At 48.5% G+C, this 23,151-nt stretch overlaps 1 protein-coding gene across 5 annotated transcripts in view; it reads right to left on the bottom strand.

Annotated features, from left to right (window-relative positions):
* Positions 1-23,151, bottom strand: part of TECPR2 (tectonin beta-propeller repeat containing 2) — a 101,149-nt gene that overhangs the window by 9,247 nt on the left and 68,751 nt on the right. The gene's annotated exons all lie outside the window — the stretch shown is intronic.

Genomic DNA, 23,151 nt, shown 5'->3' with positions numbered 1-23,151 from the left:
AATTATAAATATATATATTTAAAATAATAAACAAACAAGATGAGCAACCATGATAGGGGAGGTGGGTAGTGAGGTGTCTGAGTGACAGCAGACGGTCAGTTGAGGAGGTGGCACTAGGCTCAAGGCCTGAAGGACACCGGGCAGCTGAGGTGAGCGGCCTGCATGCATGAGGCTCAGCAGGAAGTGAGTGTGCTAGGGGTGGGGGTGGGTACATGGAATTCATTCTGCGAGTTCTTAGTGGCCATGTTGTCAAACCAGTCCCTGCAGAGGGTCAGGTACCCGAGATGCTGCTGAGGCTTGGCACAACCCCAGACAACGGTCACAGGCATAAATCAGAGCAGCATTTGAAACCCCAAGTTACCTCCAAGTGTCAACCCCCAGATGTGCAGGGGAGCTCACAGACAGCACCACAGCCCTGCCCATTCCACCATCGCCTGGGTGGCCAGTGGGTGGCAGCAGGGCTGTGGGTGGGCAGTGTACTCTGGAGGGCATGGCTGGCCAGGGGCCGAATCCCCAAGGACCACACACAGAGAGTACCCAGGCCCGCCCCCACTCCTGGCTCTGACGGTGCGGGATGTACTAGAATCCAACGTGTTTGGGCATTTATATTTACCCCATTCCCCTCTGGGCAGTAAACACACCTGTTTAATTTAATCTGTACTTACTTGGCACGGAACTCCCTTTTTATGTATTACAACTATTTCCATCCCATGGACCAGGGGTTCCGAGGTACACATTTTGGGAAGTGCTGCTCTAGGCCAAGCGGAGAGGACAGGACTGTGTCCTGAGAGCATTCGGAGAGGTACTGCATGTCCCCATGCACGCCTGGGCCCAACCGTGTGGGCACCATGCCTGGGCAGTGTGGTGTACGCTTGCGAGATGCAGTTAGAACTCAGGGGCTCTGGGAATGAAGGAGCATCCTAAATCCTTTCCAAGTAAGAACACAGATACTAAAAGCACCCTTGCTCTCAAAGGACTGGGGTGAATTCTTCCGCCCCTCTGAGACACGGGGTCTGTGGCCCTCCCCTGGAATCTGGCCTGTGACTTCTTTCACCAACAGAACGTGGCAGAAGCAAGTGGCTGGCAGGGCCGAGCCTGGTCTTCAGGAGTACCGGCTCATAGCCTGAGCTGTGTGAGAAGTCTGCAGGTGGGAGGCCACATGGAGTGGAGAGGTGTGCATGCGCCCGCCGAGGCCCCAGACGGCAGAGCAGAGAGGAGCCGTCCGTGCTGGACTCTGCCCGCATTCCTGACCCAGAGTCCTGACATGTAACACTAATAAACTGCTGTTTGGAGCCACTAACTTTTGGGGCAGTGTGTTGTGGACAAGCAGAACAATGGAAAGATAAAGAATGTTGTAATGGGGCTGGAGGACAGGGAAGAAAGAAGTGGAGACCACGACAGGGAGAGAGCAAGAGACAGAGGGTGGAGGAACCTTGGGAGGAAGGGGCGGGCAGGGGAGGAGGGCGAGGAGGAAGAGAACAGCCCACGGCCAGGGCAGGAGGCGGGCACTGCGCCTTCTCTCTCCTCTCCATCCTTGGGCTTCCATGATGCCTCTGAACTTAGGACACTTTCGGCTCCCCTGCACCACTGCCAGGTTTGGGCCTGTCCCAGCCTGCCGACAGCTTGCCCTCCACCAGTCTCTGCCCCTGTCATCAGCCTTTCTGAGGAGGAGGTGGGACCCACCTTCCGGCTTGCAAGGCTCTTACATCTCCCTATTGCCAAGGGAATATATGGAAATTCCTCAGTGTGGCCCCACTCAGCCCTGGGGTCCGTGTCTCCTCTGTTCCTTGGCCCACCATTCCCTTCCTGACATGCACCCCTTCTGCATGCCCTCGCTCACCTGGCAAGCTCTGACCCAGCCTGCATGACCCTACTCATGTCACCTCCCGACAAAGCTCCTGGCCAGCCGGGTGAGGGCCCCGGAGCCTGGGTGCGCTTGCCTGGTCTGAGTTCCCTGAAGCCACATCTGTTCATTTCTGGGGAAGTTGGGAAGCGCTGGGAGGATGAACACGCGGCTCCTGCTTCCTCTGACATGTTGCCCCAGCCCAGCTCTTCGCTTGCTCTCGTCCAATAAAAGGACAACTTTTTATTGAAGGATCACATACTTTCAAAATGGTTCCCAGACCCTAAGTGCACGGCTGGCTGGGTTCTCGTAATCTGCGCACACGTGTGACTGCACCCAGATCAGGAAGCAGAACACGGGCAGCAGCCCAGGCCCTCCTGTGCACCCCGTTATCAGCCATCCCTGCTCTCCAGACCCTACACTCGAGATGCAATGTCTGGACTTGAACGTCACTCGGATGGAGAACGTGGCACAGAGGCTTCACTCTGAAAGAGGAAGTGGCACTCCCCACCTGGAGCGCTCCCCTGAGGCTGGAGGCCTGTCTGCAGGGCGGCCCAGGGAAGGCCAAGGGAAGAGGTGGACGAAAGCCAGCTCTCAAAAAACAGGAGATCAGAAGTGGTCAGAATAAAAGCACAAAGGGACATCAATAACTGCACATCCTTATGGACATATCTTACCAAGTATATCATCCTGCCGCATTTCCCAGACTGGGTTCCTCAGAACACTACGCCACCCCCACTGGCAGTGCTCTCGCCAAGCTCTCAGATCAGCTGCCTCCTGGACACCTCCATCTGGAGCCTTGAAATCATTTGTTCAACAAACACTGAGCACCTTCCATGTCCCAGGCCCTGTGCTGGGTGTGGGGGACTCCAACTGCACACAAACCACGCATCTCCCCTCAGGAGTGCCCATGCCACTGGGAAGGTGGGCCAGGCACACACACACCAATGTCGGATGCTGTAACAGGGAGGGGGCCAGGGGAACACTGGGGCATGAGGGCCAGGGGGACGGGTGGGATCCCTGGCCCTGACACCCAGGGAAGGCATGCCAGGCAGGCCCAGCAAGTGCAGAGCCTGGAGGCTGGTGCAGGTTTGGGAGCAGCAGGAGGCCGGAGCCCAGTGAGCGGCTGGGTGAGGTCAGAGGGCCGCAGGGCCATGGCGCTGCTGCAGGCTAAGGTCAGAAGTGAGATTTCATGCGGAGTGAGGTGGGAAGCCACTAGAAAGTTTTGAAAACAGGAAGCTGGTGCAGTAATCCAGGTGGGAGACGGTGGGGTGGGGGACCTAAGAGGAGGCTTTGCACGGGAGCCCACGGGATCCGCTGGAGGATCGGCAGTCTGGCTGCGGCAGGGCTGCTCTGCTCGACTCTGGATCCCTTCAGTGAGGGCGCCAGGCCTTGGGAGTGTGCAGCACACTTTAGTTGATAAATGCAAACATGAGCACCAGGAGCAACTGAACCAGAGAGGGAAGCCAGGGATATGCCTCGGGTGAAAGAAACTGATGTTCTTTTTGAGAGAAAAACTAATGCTTGAAAAGCTGGTGAAATGGGGGTTTGCACAGCTAAGTGCCCTCTCAGCTGAGTGCGGGGCACAGAGAGGCCTGGTCTGCTCTGGCCCTGCCTGCGGGGTCTGGGCATGCCACGTGAGGCTCACGAGAGATGCCTGCAGACACGGACAGACCAGGCAGGGCTGGACATCCGCCAGTGATTATTTTTCATTAGGTCAGAAACAACAAAAATCATTGGAAATAAAAGCAAATGACTTCATCCTCTTTCTCTGGAGAAGGCGGCTTCTCACAGGTCTCGGTGACTCCCAGTAGGAAGGGGTACAGGATCCTGGGAGCAGGGAGTCCTGCTCTGCATGTTTACTTAAAAGGAGCACTAACAGGTCCTGCTGTGGCTGGCCCACTCCATCTTGTCGCCGTGACTCAGTCCATTAGCAGCCTCCCTGGACCTGCGCTGTATTTATTTTATGAACTGAGGCTTTTTTGTAACTGCCACCTTTGGATTTGCTCTTTTGTTCACTGACTACTGTTTACTTTTTTGCAAAGCACTGATGTAAGTACAGATGCCTCTGCTAGGACAGTTAGAGAACATTCTTCTCGCGCCTTCTTCTAAAGGCAAAGGAGAGCTTCTGACTGAGCCTGGGGCCCTGTGAGAGGCCGGTGCTCAGCTCCCGGGTGGCACCAGAAGCTGGGGGCTGACCATGCCCTCATTAAATGACAAAACCTGCACCCAGGGCTTTCAGACAGAGTGGGCATCGCATGGGTCCCAGCAACCTGCTGGTGACCTAACGAGCGCCCCACCCAAACGCCCTGCCTTTCCACAGGCTCGCCCAGGAAACGCGAAACCCAAAAAGTATAAAGGAACGGTAAAAAGTAACTTTAAGGGCACTTACTGTTAATACTTTTATTTATTTCTGCCTTTCTTCCTATGTAAACTTCTTTATTTAAAAACATCTGGCTAATATCATTTTGTGCTCTGCCTTTGGCTCAGTTCACACCAGCCCATCACAGCTGTGATTCCCACACTGGCTGCTCGTGCCAATCACCCGGAGGGCTTTGAAAAATAAAGATCCGGGGTGTGTCAGGTGTTCTCATGAGGGCCCAGGCTGCTGATGTACAGTCATGCATGGGGGGGGGGGGTCTTTGAAAACATTTTTAACTGACCAGATAATAAGAGAGAGAAGTCGTGAGCAGGATGACTGGGCAGTGGTATCAAATGTTACTCAGAGGTCAGGAAGAACACAAAAGGAGGTCATTAGCACTCCCTGGAGACCTGGAGAGGGGAGGGGACAGTTGGGGCCATGGAAATCGGAGTGCAAAGGGCTAAGAGGTGAGAAGAGAACAAAGCTGCTGTGGGTCTACTTTGACAAGCGGGCTGGCTCCCAGAGAGGAACAGGATGACACAGGAGGAAGCAGAAGGCCAGGGCAAGGGTTATTACATCTCCAAGAGAGGAAGAGGGACAAGTGATATCCTGGTGCCACTGGGGAGAGGACAGGGAGGGGAGCGGAGGCCTCAAGGCCTGGGCCCAGTTCCACCTAAAAGAGTAGAAGCCTTCTCTCTTGTCACAGGAAGGGGAAGAGATAGCACAGAGGAGTTGTTAGGCACCCCCTCCCCACCAGCCCCACAGGCTCCCACCATCCTCTGGGACACTGGGATCATAGCCCTGACGATAGCACTGTGTCTCCTCCAGGTGTTTTAGTCACCCTTGTTTCCTGAAGGACAATCAAACAGGAGGCCCCAAGGAATGTTTGTTGGTTGAAGTGGAAAAGGAAGATCCAGAAACTCTCACTGATTGGTGCTTGCCAGCCTGCCAGCCAGCCACCTAGCAGCCTACCCATTCATTCATCCATCATTCACCTATCATCACTCATCCCAGCCACCCAGCATCTACTCATCACCCATCCACACATCATTCACCCACCCACCTACCCTCTCATGCCTCCACTATCCTTCTATCAACCACCGACCCACCATCCACCTACCCACTAATCCATCCAACAGATATTTACTTGAGCATCTACTATATGCCAGGTACTGTGTCAGGTGCTAGGAATCAATTTTGGTGACTCCTGGATTATAAAGTGGTGAGAGAGGGGCCGTCCCCATGGCCGAGTGGTTAAGTTCACCTGCTCTGCTGCAGCGGCCCAGGGAATCACTGGTTTAGATCCCGGGCACGGACATGGCACCATTTGTTGGGCCACGTTGAGGCGGTATCCCACACGCCACAACTATAAGGACCCACAACTAAAATATACAACAATGGGGGCCGGCCCCATCGCCAAGTGGTTAAGTTCACGCGCTCTGCTTTGGCGGCCCAGGGTTTCGCTGGTTTGGATCCTGGGCACAGACATGGCACTGCTCATCAGGCCATGCTGAGGTGGCGTCCCACATGCCACAAGTGGAAGGACCCACAACTAAAAATACACAACCATGTACTGGGGGCTTCGGGAGAAAAAGGACAAATAAAATCTTAAAGTGGTGAGAGACAAGATGTTAATAAAATAGTCACACAAAGAAATAAAAGACTCAACAGGTAAGAGCTACAAAGGTGAAAAACGAGGTGCGCTGAGAGCACATAACTGGGAGATCAGACCAGAAGGTCAGGGAAGTCTGTCCTAGGAATTGACGGCTAAACAGAGACCAAAGAATACCCAGGAACGAACCAGGAGGAGATGGCAGGGAAGAGTGCGCCAGGTAGAGTAGCAGCACATGCAAAGGAGGGAGCGTGGTGGCATGAGGGGATGGCAGGAGGCCAAGTGGCTGGAGTGGGAAAGGCAGGGCCGTGCTACACAATGTTTGTCTCCTCAGCAGATCGCAGGAAGGTCTGCTGGGCTGCATGGCTCTGAGATGAAAGGTGTTCAGAGAGAGAATTTTGGAAAGGTACCCAAGGGCAGATGGTAAGAAACAAAATGCAATGTACAAAAGGCTTCCCAGCTGAACTGAGGACTCAGTGGAGGTCAGATGGGCACACCATCTGGCCTCTGGGAGAAAAGGGGTTAAGCAGGAGGCAGGAAAAGAGAGGCACCTGCGTAGGGTGATAAGGCAGCAAAGGGTTCCACAGATGTCACCCACCCTCTGCCACCCACCCTGAGAGCTCCTGAACATGGCCCAAGAAACACTGTGTCACAAATGTCAACTGGAACAAGTCCTGGTGACCTTACTGCCAGTGGTCAAGCAGGGCCATGATGCCAAGGGGGGCTAAACAGGAAGGGGTCCATGAAGATGCTCCGCACATGCATAGGCCATTTTCAAACTAGGAAACCTGCTCTTGCTGAACCAAGTCCTTCCAGAGGGAAGGTGAGTAAGACCAGGTCCCGTGGTTCTTAAACCTTAGACTCTGCAGGATTCATGATGTGGAGGACTTGCTAAAATAGCACATTCCTAGGCTTGGGGCCAGCCCTTCTGCATCAGACTTCCGGGCTGGGGCCCATAAATGACCTTCTAAACAAGCACCCCAGGTGATTCTGATTCAGGAGGTCTGTGGGCTGCCTTCTGAGAAACAATGCTCTACTCTTCTGCCAAGCAGGAGGCAAGGCAATACTACCCAAAGGAGTCCACAGATTTCAGTGCAATCTCTATCAAAATCCCAGCTGGTATTTTTGCAGGGATGGAAAACCCAATCCTAAAATCCATACGGAATTGCAAGGGACCATGAATGGCCAAAACAATCTTGAGAAAGAACAGGTTTGGAAGACCCACACTTCCTGGTTTCAAAATCATTATGAAGCTACAGTGTGATATTGGCATAAGGATAGACACATACATCAATGGAACAGAATTGAGAGTCCAGAAATAAATCCATACAGTCACGTGATCTTCAACAAGGTTGCCAAGATCATTCAATGAGAAAAGAGCAGCCTTTCACTTTTCAACAAATGGTGCTGGAAAAACTGGATAGCACACATGCAAGAGAATGAGGTTGGCCCCTTACCTTACACCATATACAAAATTAACTCGAAATGGATTGAAAATAAATGCAAGAGCTAAATCTGGCAGTGGTTTCTTAGATATGACTCCAAAGGCACAAGCAACAAAAAGAGAAAAGATAAGCTGAATTTCAGTAAAATCAAAAACTTTTGTACATCAAAGGACACCATGAAGAAATTAAAAAAAACAACCCATGGGAGAAAATATTTGCAGATCACATATCTGATAAGGGTCTGGTATCTAGAATAAATAAAGAACTCTTACAACCCAATTAAAAAACAGGCAAAGGACTTGAATAGACATTTCTCCAAAGAAGATACACAAATGGCCAACAGGCACATGGAAAGATGCTCAACGTTAATAGTTATTAGGGAAATGCAAATCAAAACTATAATGCAATACCACTTCACTAGGATGACTACAAAAAAGAAAATGGAAAACAACAAGTAATTGGAGAGGATGTAGAGAAACAGGAACTCTCACACACTGCTGAGGGGAATGTAAAATGGGGCAGCCATTGTGGAAAACAGTTTGGCAGTTCCCAAAAGGTGAGACACAGAATTACCATAGGACTCAGAAATCCTACTCCTAGATGTATACCAAAAGAACTGGAACAGGTTTTCAAACAAAACTACACGAATGTTCATAGCAACACTCTTCACAATAGCCAAAAGGTGGAAATAACCCAAATGTGCATCAACTGATGAAAGGATAAACAAAATGTGGTCTATTCATACAATGGAGTATCATTAAAATGGATAAAAAGGGGGCTGGCCCCCTGGCCAAGTGGTTAAGTTCACGTGCGCTTTGTTGGCTTGGGGTTTCACCGGTTCAAATCCCGGGCGCAGACATGGCACCACTCATGAGATCACATTAAGGCGGCATCCCACATGCCACAACTAGAAGGACACACAACTAAAATATACAACTACATACTGGGGGGATTTGGGGAGAAAAAGCAGAAAAAAAAGAAGATTGGCAACAGTTGTTAGTTCAGGTGCCAATCTTTAAAAAAAAAAAAAAGGATAAAAAGGAAAGAAATACTGATACTGAAACAACATGGATGAACCTTGAAAACATGATGCTAAGTGAAAGAAGCCAGTCACAAAAGGCCACATATTGTATGATTCCATATATATGAAATATCCAGAAGAGGACAATTCACACAGTGGTTGCCAGGGGCTGGGGGAAGGAGGAACGGAGAGTGACTGCTCCTGGGTACAGAGTTTCCTTAAAAACTGATGAAAATGTTCTGGAAGGAGACAGTGATGAAGGTTGCACAACCCTGTGAATGTACTAAATGCCACTAATGGTAAATTTTTTGTATATTTTACCGCAATTTTTTTTAAAAGAAAAAATTGACAAGCCTTGGTTGTGATAGTGCTCAGTTGTTTTGCAAGATGTTATCACTGGGGGAAACTCGGCAAAGGGTACACAGGATCTCTATTATTTCTTACAAATGCATATGAATCTGCAATTATCTCAATAAAAATTTCAACTAAAAAAAGTAGACAGCCTAAAAATTTGGCTTATCCATACTTAAAACCATAAAAATGAAAAAAAAAAAAAAGAAGTTTGCAACTGTAAAAGGGAATAAGTAAGGAATTTAGGATTTAAAAATCATTTAGAAATGCTAAAAATTATGTATAGTCTTGGTGTGCCACCAAAGATTGTGTGCGCGTGTGCACATGCACACCTGCTCCTGCTTATTTTATTTTTTTTGAGAAAGATTAGCTCTGAGCTAACTGCTGCCAATCCTCCTCTTTTTTTCTGAGGAAGACTGGCCCTGAGCTGATATCCGTGCCCATCTTCCTCTACTTTCTATGTGGGACGCCTGCCACAGCATGGCTTGTCAAGCGGTGCCATGTCCACAACCGGGATCCAAACTGGCAAACCCCGGGCCACCGAAGTGGAAGGTGCGCACTTAACTGCTGAGCCACTGAGCGAGCCCCTCCTGCTTATTTTTAAGTGTCCTTTAAAGTTGAGTTACAAGGCAGGTGATGGGGAGGAAGCCACACCCTCTTTCTGGAAGTACCCAGTGATTTAATTACAGACATCACCATGCTTTGATATTTATAAATCAAAGGGGCTGCTCAGGGCTGTAAAGTTTTCCTTAAACAAGACCTCAAGGGAGGAAAATACCAAGCTGCTATCCCATGTTCTCAACAAACGAACACTCAGTACTAATTATTGTGAACAAGTAAGGCTGCATAAATAAATATTACAGAATAAACCATTACTCTTTCTCATCAATCAAGAGATTCTCCAGACAGAATTTATTTTATGCACTGAGATCTTGACTAGACATAACAAAGTTCAAGTTAAGGAGTGACATTTTCACATGATGGACATTCCAAACTGCTACTGCAAAGGCCCTGCTGCTGGGCCGCCCCTGCCCACCCGGGGCCCACAGCGACGGTCCTCAGGTTAAGGGGTTCATCTGACTTGTCAGGCGTAGTAAAAAGGCTGTCTAGCTTAGATAACATGAGCCAGAAATGTGACAGGTTCTGGGTTTCCTGGAATCAAGACAAGCTTGTTTCTGAGTTATATACAATACTTGTTCACTCTGGCTTCAATTTTCTCATCTAGTGTATTTCCCCAAAAAGTTGGACTACAGCCACGAGGTAAGTTGTGCTAGGACCACACACTCTTAGGAGAAAGGATTCTGGTAACTACAGACAATGGAAAGCCTGCAGCTGATGGTTCCGGCTGCCTGTTACCCGCACCTCCACTGGTGGAAGCCACAGGCAGAGAAAGTGTGCAACCCAGAAGTTGTCCACCCCTCACCCAGCGATTTTCACCAGAGTCTGTTTCTGATTTGGCTTTACGAGACCGCATGCTCCACGAGGGCAGGACTGTGCCTGGGTTGTCCAATGCCTCACACAGTGCCTGGTGCACAGTATGCTCTTTGTGTCTCGTCGTTTAGTGTGCGAAGGCATGAATGTCAGAACTCAGCCACTTGTAGTGTGCTACCTAGATCACTTCAGGGGGCTCCTAACTGTCTCCCCACAGGCAAACCATCCTACCCGGGGCTGCAGAATAATCTGTGCCAGGCACGTGACTGCCTTGCACGGTCAGCCGCAGTCCTCCTTGTCTGCAGGGTAGCCCCCACCCCTGTAGCACTCCACCCTCCACTAGCGGGCATTACCCTCTGTTTCTGGACTCATGGTTGGCTTGGTCCCACAGCACTGGGCTTGGGCTCTAAGCAAAGAGGGCTCTCACCTCACCTGCCCAGCTTATTTACACTCCTCTGCCTGGACTTCCCCTGGCGAGACTGCTGATAAAACCCTCCCTGTGCTGCAAAGCCCAGCACATGAACTGCTTTCTTCCTTAGCCTTCTGAAGGACCCCCTGGCCCCATGCACCAGCCTGAAGGGGCCCCTATCCAGGACCATCCCAGTGCGCCCCCCACACCTCACTCCCTTCTAGCCTGGGCAGACCTGGAGGAAATTGGAAATGCTTTTCATTTTCACAAGCTGTAGAGCTCCAAGTGTGACAGGATTTCACAGAGCCCCTGCTCAAGAAATGTTCGTGAAATTGGCATTCCAGGGGACAGCAAGGCCCAGGTAACCCCAAACAATAATTTGGAGTGGGGGCAGCACAACTAACTCCAGGCGCAAGAGAAAATAATGCCTCCTATGAACAAAAACATGGCTTTTCTGTTTCAAAGGCTCTCCAAAAATGATTTTGGGCTGAAAGGGATCCTGGAGACCAGCTAAGCCCAATGCCCTTACCTTCTGGGTGAGCAAACCGACACTGAGAAGTGAGGGGACCTGCCCCTTGCAGAGCTGAAACTGGAACTGAGGTGTCTGGGAGCTCGACCAGACTTCTCCAAACTTATAGGAGGCCAAGCCTTTACACTAAGGAATAAACACACGCATACACACACGCACACATGCACACACCCACACACACTTCCCTAAGCCAGAATGTGAACAAATCCAGGCTAAAAGAAAAAAAAAAAGAAAATTTCACAGCCAAAGGACATGTTTATCTAGACAGATCATTTTGGAATGGACCTTACGTGAACTTGGATAAAATTCAGCAGGAACATTGCAGCAGCACCGAGGTGGATTAATCAGAAAGGCTGCAAAGCAGCACAAACCACACTGGAAAGACGCCTTCTGGAAACAAGCCCTCACCCAGAGGCGCTGTGGCCATCAAAGTGGGCAGCCGCGCTTTCTAGATGCCTTTCCTCCCCTTCCAGGTTGTCTCCCTCCCCCAGCCCTGCAGTTTAATTAACCTTTAATCCACCCGACATCGTGAGACATCGTGAACTGCATTTGCTCTCGAGGATTCGGCGTGTGCACCGCGCCCCCGATGCTGCTCCAGTGACACTCGCAGGGGCCATGAGGCGGCAGGTTGTTCGGTCCTTTGTCACACGGCCCCCGTGGCGGTACTTTCTGACTGGCGTTTGGTCTTTTCAGTTCTTCTGTATTTTCCCCTATAGCAGATCCCCTTCCTGCTTCTGGTCTACTCCTCCTAACTTCAGATAAGCTTGCAGACCAGACACCAGTGTTAACAGGCCTGTATGTAAAGCACCAGCAGGTTCTCAGGCGAGTGTGGGCCGAGGAGTCTGGAGGCCTGGACACTGCCATCTTTTGCCTCCAACTCAGCATGTGCCCTGGGGCAGATCCCCTCCCCCTGGGGCTCTGTGTCCTCAGCTGGAGGGTGAGCCAGATGACCTTGAGGCCCCTCTGACTGGGTTTGCACACTCTGACTGTGGGACACGGCAGGTTCTGGCGGCCCTGGGGCCGGCTGTGCCAAGTCCTGGGTCCTCACTGCCCGACAGACTAACAGTCATCTGAGGCCTGGGGAGCCCTGGCTCTGCAAGCTGCCCTGGGACTCCTGCGGAAGGCATCGGGCAGTTTCACAGGAGCAGCTCTGCTGTTATCTGTCAAACACATTTGCCTTAAGTACAAGATTTTATTTGAAGAATGAGTAGTACTACTAAAAATGTTTGAAAACTGCTAACCTGGCTGAGTGAAGCCACCGAATCCTGGGTTCTGGACAAGAGGAAAGTTCCTCTGCTTCTTCCTTCTTCTAGTCAGTGACTGCAAAGCCAGAGGTCTTCTCCCTTAGTGAGTCCTGCACGGCTCCAGCAATTTCCTAGACCTCCACCTCTGGTATGAACTGTGCCTTCAGAACCAGCAAGATACAGCATCTGCTAATTGCAGGGGGATGTTCTAAAGAAAAATGCTCAGAAACAGGTTTCCTGGGCAGCTGTCATGTTCTGTTCTTCCTAAGCAAGATGTGGCAAAGCCGAATGTGGCTACTCTTTCCGTCCACCACTCGAGACCCTGTCACTCATCAGCCTGGACGACTGTGCCCAGCTGTGGCCAGGGTTGCTGTGACACGGGAAGACTGCAGACACCTTATCCCAGCTGCACTGGCACCTAGTGTCTCGGACAGCTCATCATACCCGGCAGCTGCTCAAACCGATGCCCCAGCACTGGGCCCTGCTCACGGGCTGCTGCATAGGCGGGTTCTGGGACTGCCTCTGCGGAGGAGTGAAGCCCAGACAGTGAAAGTCCCCAAAGGTGACCTTTTGGCTTGTTCCTCCAAGATCACATGCAGACCCCTCCTGGTGCTCACAGTTCTTTTGGGACACATACACGTCAGCTGGGACAGGGTCCCTCGGTCTTTGTTTCAATGACAGGGTCATCCGGATGTTCGAGACTGACAAGGGGTTTGCTGCGGGCTTAGGTAGCCCACCTGTACCCTGGAGGGCCTTCACTGGGAATCACAGCATTCCAGAGCAAGAAGTTAGGGCCAAACATCCCAGAGAAGGGCTATATTTCTTAGGAACAGAGTTTGAGGAAAGAAAGCTCAAAAATAACAGGTGTTCAAATGGAGCTACAGGAAAAAAGGGAACATGGGAAAAAAAATCAAGGAAGTGGCAAAAAACCATTTAATTTTCCTCAAAATGGGCTGTTACATCCAACAAGAGCATTAGACACCATTTTTGGAGTCCCATCCTTTCACTTGTGGGCAGCACAGCCGTGTTCATCAAACACCTCAGTGTAACAGGGAGCCCAAGCAACACCTCCCCACCACTCAGAGATGTTCTTAAGAGTCAAGGGGAACGGCCAGGAGGAAGTGGACACCCTCTGAGGATTTGTAACACGAGAGGCGTGAGCTGGAAGGGATGACTGACACCACCCATGGTCCTCAGCATTAGGAGCGGTAGAACCACCCGCCGGGGCTCCGGAACCCCAGAGCCTCCTGAGCAACGACAACAGAAGGATCACATGTCTACCTCTGCACTCCCTTCTGGGATGACACTACAGTGAGAGAGAGAGAGTTTAAAAAAAAAGTTCAAATCTCACAAGGAAAGGGAGAGTGACAAGAGAAAACAGCCATACGCCTCTGGAAGCTGGAAAGTGGCGGGTGAGTGGTAAAGGACTTGGAGGGCCCGCAACGCTGAAAGCCAGTGACCGCAGGAACTCCCCAGCCAATAGCCACAGCCCAGCAGATCACCGTGCAGGAGCCGCAGTCGACAAGCTCCACGCATGCTCTCAGGGCTTCCAATCAGCCTTCTGTGCCCCACTCTTACTACCACGATCGTCAACATCTAAGGAAAGCCTCTACCATGGAGAAGACAAGAGAGAAAACAGACAACTCAGGGACGTGGAGACAGTGCAGGAGAAGAAACTTCAAACATCCTTGGGGACAAAAGATTTGACAACCGTGAAACAAGAGGAACTTCCAGAAATTAAACTGTGATCACAAAATAATCCAACAGAAAGTTTCTAGGATAATGCTGAGAACGTCTTCTAGATAGTAGGATAAAAGCTTAACGAGATAGAAAACAGGAGAGAAAAGGTGAGAAAAGTGGAGGGCAGCTTAGGAAGTCCCTGGTAAGACCCCGAGAAGCAGAAAAGAGGGAAACAGGAGAGGAGAGGCAGGAGAGGATGGCCAGCAGGGTAACAGGACGCATCCCAGAACAAAGGCCATAGGCTCCAGGCTGAAAGGGATCGCTACACAAAGGACAAATAGGCCCTCCCCCAGGCACATCACTGTCTATCTGTTCTCAGGACACTGGGAACAAAGAGATCTTACAAACTTCCAGAGAGAAAACAGGTCAAATATCAAGGATCAGGCATCAGAAAGGCTTCAGACTTCTCAACAGCAATACTGATGCCAGGAGATGATGGAGGAAAACCTTCAAACTTCTAAAGGAAAATGATTTCCAACCTACACTGCTGGACCCAGCCAAGGTTCCAAGGATTAAGGTGGGCAAGACTTTTCAGACATGCAATGTCTCCAAGTTATCTACCATGAACCTTTCTCAGGAACTGGAGGATAAACTCCACCCAAAAGAAGAAAGAAGACCTGGGATCCAGGAGAGAGGGGATCTAACACGCTAGGGAGGCAACGGGCGATCCCAGGTAGACAGGATGACCAGGCCTGACCGGAGGCAGCCAAAGCATCCGGGAGCGATGTCTCCAAGAGGATGAACTGGGTAGAAGCTGATGTGTCCAAGGGTATGGAGAGGAAATTGAAACCACTGGCAAATTTGGGGTTGAATGTGTAAAACCATATAGAAAATTAGATGGAAAAACAAGACAATTATCAAGTCCAGGGAAAACAGAGCTGTACAGATAAGAAAATGTAGCGTAGTGTACTCCCTGGTCCAGCTGTGAAGAGTATGTACCCCATCACAGTACTGCAAACGCTGAGCAGAGCTGTGGCTATGGGAGGATGGAGGCGCATGCTGGGGGGTCAAGGTGATGAAGGAGCTCCGCATCCTTCTCTTCTAGCAGGAAGTCAACTGAAAACACCTAGAGCTAGAAGAATCGAGAAATATCTCCTGTTAAAAAGAAACAACAGGCCCAAAATGGAGTCACTTGTGCTAAGTCTCCGTCAGCAAACCAAGACTTAATACCTAAACCTAACTGCAGTTTCAACCTCTCCCAGGAAGGTGACCTTTAACCAGTCAATCAGGAATTACCTGATCAGCACTAGTAAGGTAACCTGCCTGACAGGCCTCTGCCCTTCCCCCAAAGGAAAGTGACCTTGCCTGAAATAATCCTTTCTTTTGTTTATGACTTCTTTGTCCCATCCCCTTTCTGCCTTTAAAAATCTTCCATTTTGTACAGTGCCTCAGAGCTCCTCTCTATTTGCTACACGGATGCTGCCCAATTCATGAATCTTCTCCAATTAGATCTCCAAATTTACTCACATGAATTTGGTTTTTCAACACTCCCTAAGCACTTACTCAGGGATATGAAGCTAAAAGAGAGTAGTTCTCCGGAGACGGGGAAATGGGTGGGGAGACTTGTTTCTTGTAGCACACCTTGTAGAACTAGCTGACATGTTAACCTAGGTACTTACATATGTGACTTTGATTAAAATAAAACCCAACCAACCAAGAGGTCCAAGCCCCACTCCAGACCTGCTGGCTTTATGTCCAGGGGAGGGACCAATGCCAGGACATGCCTCAGATGGTCCTCAGGTGGATCTGATCCTTCACTTTAATGGTCGGGAAATGAAGGGCCAGTGAGTCTGGGTAACTTTCCCAATGTCACTTGCTCTCATATGGAAAAAAAGAAGTATTAGTTCAGGTTCTTTTGACTTCAAGTGACAGATTCTGCCACTGGAGGGGATAGTCGTGGCTGGCAGGGCTCCAGCGTGCTGCTACCTCCCCGAGCACTGTACCCCACTGCGGAGAGGGGAGGCTCTCGCCACTCCTGGGGGAATGCCAACAGGCCGCCTTCCCGCTGAGATTTCAGAGGGGGAAGAAACACGATCATGCTCCACCAAATCAGGTCCCATGAGTCCCCGATCTTGGAGGTAAGTTTTCCCTCCATTTCATATGGACAAAAAGTATTTCTGAAGGAGTATTTTAGCTTTTTTGCTATGCCGAATCTGTTGGAAAGTAGAGGAGGTGAATTAACGTTTACTACGAGTTTTCCTTGTGCCAGGTAGTTTATATACATTATTGAATTTCCCCCCAAATTTTATTATGAAGAATTTGAAACAGACCAAAAAGTTGGAAGAATTCTACAGAGAATACCCATACACCCACTACCAATAACATTTTACTATACTTGCTTTTTCATATATATCCATGCGACTGTCTATCTGCCCATCAATCCATCTTATTTTTGGATGCACCTCAAGTAAGTTGCAGACATCAGTACGGTTTCCCCTAAATACTTCAACATGCCCCACCACTGTGCAGGGCCTGGCGGTGCAGGGCAGTCCCATCCAGGGAACGCTCTTGACTACTACAGTGACACACACACAAACTGACTCTTAAAGCAGAAATTCCAGCCCTGTGCTTACAGAGCGGTGGGAGTAAGCTGGGGAGGGAAGTGTGGCCAGGGTCTCGACGTGGTCAGAAGGCTCTCACAGAGGCAGTATTGGTCAAGCATGGAAAGGCAAGCAGGAATGTGGCAGGCAGACAGGACGGAAGGGTGTCTCAAGCCAAGGGACTGTGACACAGGAGCAATGACCAGAGAGGCATCATTATGTCAGAGCAGAGGGTGGCTCACGGGCAGGCTGGGCCAGGGCAGCTTGTCCCCAGTGCAGGGCCACTGCAAAGCCTGAAGCCGGGCTGAGCGGCCTGGTCAGACTGTTTTAGGAACGAGCCTGCTTGGAGGATGTGACACAATCCCCTAATTATAAAAAAGACTTCCTATCCATTATAGGACAATACAAAAAATAGAGATAATATTATAATCACTTATAATCCCTTGATCAAAATAATAATCTTTGTTGCAGTTTCTTTGAGGTATTTAGTGGGATTTTATCTTTTTTTTTTTTTTTTTTTTTTTTACAAATTTGGAACCACACCATATACAGCATTTCAGAGTACACTGGGAGCTCAATAAGAACCATTAACCGGGTGAGTGCAGGGGGCCCTGGGCGTTGCACACACGTGGTCCTTCATCCCGGCGGGAGCTGGGAGAGACAGATGGCCCTCAGGCCCCGCACAGGAGGCCAGGTAACATTTCCAGTAAGTGGCAAAGGCCAACTCCAAAGCCCTAAAGCCCCCATTCCACTTGGAACAACTCTCCTCATCAACGCTCGCCAGCACACGACTGTCAACGGCCTTTCAAAGCAGATCCTTAATTATTTACAGTAACTGTCACGGTAGTAACTGGCTAAGTGGACTCTCCACCACAAGGGCAGTGCCACATCTGCTTCATCCCCTCACACAACTTCACCACATGAAAGGAACACAGTCAAGTTTTCACTCTTATAAATGTACTGTGAGCATCTGCCCGGGGGGAATAAGAACTCTTCTGGGAGGTAAGGTGTAAGAGTTGTAGCGGATTTCACTGTTTAAATACATCCTACTTTAACTCAGCCCCTTCACGACAAATCCTTGGTAACATCTCCCTTAAGGAGCAGAGACCTCCCGGACACTAACCATGTAACTAGCAATGTTTCTTTTTTCTCTTGTTAGAAAACAGGGACTCTTGAATGTGATTCTGTCTACTCTCTGGCACGCTGTGCTCTGTGCTCCCTGTCCCAGAAGACGGCCACTCCCACTGCTCAGGAAGGATGTGCTGTGCTGGGGACACCATCCAGAGAAGAGGGGACTTGCTGTGGAATGCCGTCCATTAGGATGAGGAGAAGGATTTAACTCTCGGTGTCCCAAATGAGGAAAGAGGGCTCTCCTTTAATATTCACAAGGATAACTGCATTTTTATTTCAGCAGGAATATGAATCATCAGAACACCCCAAAACTCTCAGAAGCAGGCACTCAGTTGTACCCACAGAGCTTGGCTGTGGGGTGTGAGTGCCCCCTTCCTGCTGCCATCTCAGTCTCCTGGTATGGGTGACCGATGCCAGATCAGTGGGTGACAGCAGAGGGTGGAAGGAGTAAAAGTGACATCGAAGGTTGCTTAGCTCTGCCTCAGGTCAGGAGTAAAGAGAACAAATAGTCCTCTCACTGCTCTGTCCTGGTGTCCTGAAATGAGGGTCATTTTCATGATTCAGTGGCGGGCCCAGTTCAGGCAGGGGTCTCCTCCATTACTAACACGTCTCTGACGAAAGCCTTCCTGTGGTTAGGCATGAACTTTTCTACAGATCTCGATGTGCAAGTTACAACAAGTTCTGCTTCCATCGGCAGCACGTGGGAGCACGCATTCTCCCAGGTATCGTCTATTATCACATCACGTTTGTATATTTATTGTATGTTTGTTTTGTTCATATAACTAAAAATACCTAAAGCAGCTGAATTTCTTTATCTTCTTTTATTTTAACAGCTTTCTTGAGATTTAATTCAAATACCATACAACTCACTCATTTAAAGTGTACAATTCAATGGCTTTTAGCATATTCAGAGTAGCACAACCATTACCACAGTCTGTTTTAGAACATTTTCGTCACTCCATAAAGAAAGCAGTCACATCCCATTCCTCCCTCCCCTCAGCCCCCAGTAACCACTACTCTACTTTCTGTCTCTTTACATTCTATTCTGGACAGTTCACATAAATGGAATCAGACAATATGTGGCCCTTTGTGACCGGCTTCTTTCACTTAGCATGTTTCTAGGGTTCATCCAAGTTGGAGCATGTGTCAGTTCTTCGTACCTTTTAATTGCTGAGTAATATATCATTGTATGGATATACCATATTTTGTTTATCCATTCATTAGTTGATGGACATTTTGGTTGTTTTCACTTTTTGACTATTATGAATAATGCTGCTATGAACATTCGTGTACAAGTTTCTGTGTGGACATGTTTTCATTTCTTTGGGGTTATAACTAGGAGTGGAATTGCTGGGTCACATGGTAACTCTGTGCCTTCTGTGGTACTGCTTCACTGCTGTCCAAAGCAACTGTACCATTTTACATTCCCACTGGAAGCGCATGAGGGTTCCAATTTCTTCACATCCTTGCCAACACTTTGTATTAGTTGTCTTTTTTACTATATAAAGCAGCTGAATTTAATCTTTAAAATGTTAGTTTGGCCATTTGTCAGTCATATTAGTCTTGGTTTTCCAGGCAAAGCTGTAACCCAGGCAGAGTAAACGACGGAGAACGGATGCAGGCAGCCCACGTAAGAAGAGTTGGCTAGAGGAGCCGGCCCCGTGGCTGAGTGGTTAAGTTCACGTGCTCTGCTTCGGTGGCCCAGGGTTTTGACAGTTCGAATCCTAAGCGCAGACATGGCATCAGGCCATGCTGAGGCAGCGTCCCACATGCCACAACCAGAAGGACCCACAACTAAAAATACACAACTATGTACCGGGGGGCTTTGGGAGAAAAAGGAAAAATAAAAAAATTCTTAAAAAAAAAAAGAAGAGTGGGCTAGAGCCTCCCACCACGTGAGGTGAGGGCATGGGGTTTAGGAAAGAGCAGGGTCTGCTCAGGAGGCAGAGGGGAGTGTATGGGTGGCAGAGAAGATGGGTGTGAAAGAAGAGGTGGTGCCAAGCTGGGGTGGGGCGGCCACACCACCCTCTCCTTTCACTCACACATGGCACCCACAGTGCCATGAAACAGCACATCATCAACCGTGCTTGCTTAGAGCCACCTCTCATCTGGACAAAAAATTCTCTAACTGAAGAAGCAAACTCCAAAAAACAGATGCTAAACACAACTATAAATATTTTCTCCAAATCCTTCCAAATGTTAGCAAGTCTGAAAAGTGAGTCATTTGTTTTGAGTACTTTGTTAAAACTTCACCTCAAAACTACTACAGGAGGGAGGTTTTACCAGAGAAGAGAACAGGAAACAGAAATAGAGAAACTCTTGCTAATTTTAAGCTTCTGTTGCTTCATTTCATTGTGCCCTTTAGCATCTATTACCTGCTTCCATTTGTTTCAACTGCAAACACATCCTATGTGCACACCAAGAAGCTCAAGTTGAAGAATAAATAAAAGGAAATGGAAAGAAGTCGATTATGCTCAAAACATGTAAACCCCATTTACATTCTAAAACTTGGAACCAACCAAACCCTCCTGACTTTCTAAAACCTTTTAAGGAAGCTGCGTCTCCCCTCCCACTTCTGGACTCACCTTGTCAGGACTCTGCAATTCTAAGACACGGCTAGGCTTCGTCCTAAAACACCACGTGTGAGGTCACTGCGCCTGTGGCGGCTGCCATGACACAGTGCTCCGTCATGGCTCCTGCAGTCAGAGTCCTGGCCCAGGCCCTGGTCCTCAGCACCAGGGTTGGGGTGACACACACCTGGACTCCAGCTCTGACACCTGCTAGCTATGAGGCCTCTGGCAACTTCCTGATCCTCCCTGAGCTGGGGTTTTCTCAGATGGGGACAGGAATAATCACCTACTGGGATGTTGTGAGGGCTGGATGGAAAGACGAGCAAAAGCCCTTAGCCTGGCACAGGTGAGGGCCCAGCAACAGTACCCGTGGTCACTTCTGATCTCAGCAACTAAGTGATCAGTCCCAGCTGCCCAGGAAAACCAGACCCCACTGCAGACCAGGCTAAGATGGCGGGCCTGGGTCCCAGTCTAGGCTCTGTCACTCACTAGGGTTGTGGTGCCAGTCTCTCAATTGTCCTGAGTAACGTGCTTCCTCTGTCAGCAGGGAGAACCACTCCTGATTCCTCCTTTGGGGTAAACTCAGGGTTGGGGAGAGCACAGTGCATGGAAAAGCATAGTATAAAAGGCCCGTGCAAGTGTAGAACCAGGTTTTTTTGTCACAGAAACCAATTTGAAAAGCATTCGTTATCTACAAATTCCACGGCAAAGTGCATTTCTTCCACAGCACGCTAAAGCTAACTGAATAAGAAAATGGGGTTCTATTCAGCGGAACTACTTGAAATGGTTAATGTTTAACAGCCCATTCAGCAATCACTACTTTATTCAGAGCACAGCTTTGAGGCTCTTTCATGTGAATTTGTTCTATTTTGGCCATTTTCCCGGGCAAAGCCGTTGATCACTATAGTCAATAGAGCACTCCAAGTAAAGCTTTCTTCCCCCAATTTTAGCTTTGCTTCCTAGAGGTTATTCTAGAATCTAAATGGAGAAAGGAAGAGGAATCTGCGGTTTCATGCAGTCCTCGATGTAACTCTGGCTGGGTCACAACTCAGCCAGGGGCCCAAGTGGCCCCACGGCTGCAGAGGCACAAGCAGAGGCAAGGCTGGCTGCCGCCCGGCCCACTCCTGCATACCTGGCCTCTGGCTCGGGAAAAGGCAGCTCCAACGCTCAGCAACCACCAGCCCGCAGACCTTCCACTTGGCAGCCCTTACCGAGTCGGGTGTGGCTCCGTGCTGGGACCCTGCAAACCTCTGCAGCCCAAGGTTCTTCTCGGCCTCCCACAGGTGCGTGACAAACGTGACAAATACTGCAGGGAGCTTTCAGAGGAATATTACTAGCAAGCAAAGCAGTGTGCACAAGATGTGTGGCAGAATAAAGAATAGAGTGGAAACAGAATAACTAGAGATAGAAAAATAGAGAAAAACCAACAAAACTAAAAGATAGTTTTTGAAAAACATCAACAAAATTGACAAGCCTTTAGCTAGATTAACTAAGAGAAAAAGAGAGAAGACTCAAATTACTAAAATCAGAATTGAAAGAGGGGACACAAGCGCCACGCTTATGGAAGTGAAAAGGACTATAAAGGAGCACCAGCAACAACGGGATGCTGATAAAGTAGAGACAGATGAAGTGAACAAACTCCTAGAAAGACACAAACCACTCATCAGCAACCAAACAACATCCCACGAAGAAAAATTCAGGCTACACAGAGGAATTCTAACAAATGCTTAAAGAACAATTAACACCGATCCCTCAGCAACTCTTCCAAAAAATACAAACGAAGAAAACACTTTGCAACCCATCTAAAAGGCCAGCATTACCCTGACACCAAAATAAACACACGGCAAGAAAATCAAAGACCAATCTCCCTCATGAATATGGACACAAAAATCCTCAACAAAATACTAGTAAACCAAACCCAGCAATATACACAAAGGATTACACATCATGACCACGTAGGATCTATCCCAGAAATAAAAGGTGGTTCCAACATACGAGTCAATCAATATAATACATATTAAGAAAGGAAAAAACCACATGATCATCTCAATAGAAGTAAAAAAAGCACTCGACAAAAGCCAACACCCTTTCACGATAAAAACACTCAACAAACTCGGACTAGAAGGGCACTTTCTCAGTCTGAACAAGGGCACCCACAAAAGGCACCACAGCTAACAGCAGTATTGAATGGGGAAAGACTGGATGCTTTCTCCTAAGGTGAGGAACGAGACAAGGACAGCCACTCTCGCTGCTCCTATTCCACACTGTACAGGAGGTTCAAGCCAGGGCAATTAGGCAAGACAACGAAACAAAAGACATCCAGACAGGAAAGGAAGAAGTAAAATTACATCTATTTGTAGATGATATGATCTTGTATAAATCCTACAGAATCTATAAAAAAAGTTATTAGAACTAATAAACAGTTTAGCAAGGTTTCCAGATACAAGATCAATATACAAAAACTTACACTAGCAATGAACAATCTGAAAATAGAATTAAGAAAACAATTCCATTTATAATAGCATCAAGAAGAATAAAAGGCAGGAATAAATTTAACGAAAGTAGTATAAAACATATACTCTCAAAACTATAAAACTGTTTAAAGAAATTACAGAACATCTGAATCAATGCAAAGATATCCCATGTTCAAGAACTGGAAGATTGAATACTATTAAGATGGCAGCGTTTCCCCTAGTGACCTACAGATTCAACAGAATTCCCATCAGAATCCCAGCTGACATTTTTTGTAGAAATTGACAAATTGATCCTAAAATTCATATAAATATGTGAAGGGGACAGAGCAGCCAAAAACATCTTGAAAAAGAAAAACCATTTCCTGATTTCAAAATTTACAACAAAGCTACATAATCAGGACCGTCTAGAACTGGCCTAATGATAGACACACAGATCACTGGAACAGAGC

Source organism: Equus quagga, chromosome 20 (assembly GCF_021613505.1).
Source record: "Equus quagga isolate Etosha38 chromosome 20, UCLA_HA_Equagga_1.0, whole genome shotgun sequence".
Classification (NCBI taxonomy): Eukaryota; Metazoa; Chordata; class Mammalia; order Perissodactyla; family Equidae; genus Equus; species Equus quagga.
This window is presented reverse-complemented; position numbering and strand designations above follow the sequence as displayed.